The following is a 660-nucleotide window of genomic DNA, read 5'->3' on the forward strand; positions in this document are numbered from 1 at the left end:
AGCTTTCCGTGATAGAGCTATAATGTATGAAAATATTACGTTTTGCAATTTCTCACTGATACATGTCATATATTGAATAAAAATCATGTATGCAACCATTAATTACATTACAGTTTGTTCATAATCAATTATTTTCATGACGTCATTTTATTCCTTCAAAATCATTCAGTGATTATCTACTAACAGGTAAGGAAAGGTCTCAACAAATATTTTCAACAGCTTGTATTACATAAACAAAATTGGTGTGCCATTTATAATGTATCGTGAACTCATAGGGTAAAAAATCTATTTTTCTTCGACTGTACCACTGCTGTGGTATGGGAACTTCATGAACTGGTAAAGAGTTTGAGCACACAATTCTGTGTAGAGCTCATATAAAGTTGAGCGTATATAAATAACGAAATACAAAACAAATTATTCAAGATAATGTGGCATTGTTCTTCATTAGAATATTTGAATCGCCATTTAAAATAAGGAAGGACCATATATTTCATATAATACAATCTACTTCCCTAAAATTAAAAGTTAAAGATTATATTTTAAAATAACAATTTTTTTCACTGTTTTTCGATTATAGGAAGAAAATTTTATATATAGATTAATTTGAATATAAAGTTACCTGCACAGACATCATACTTTTCAAATTGAAGTTTATGATTC

This window comes from Palaemon carinicauda, chromosome 8, assembly GCF_036898095.1.
Source record: "Palaemon carinicauda isolate YSFRI2023 chromosome 8, ASM3689809v2, whole genome shotgun sequence".
Classification (NCBI taxonomy): Eukaryota; Metazoa; Arthropoda; class Malacostraca; order Decapoda; family Palaemonidae; genus Palaemon; species Palaemon carinicauda.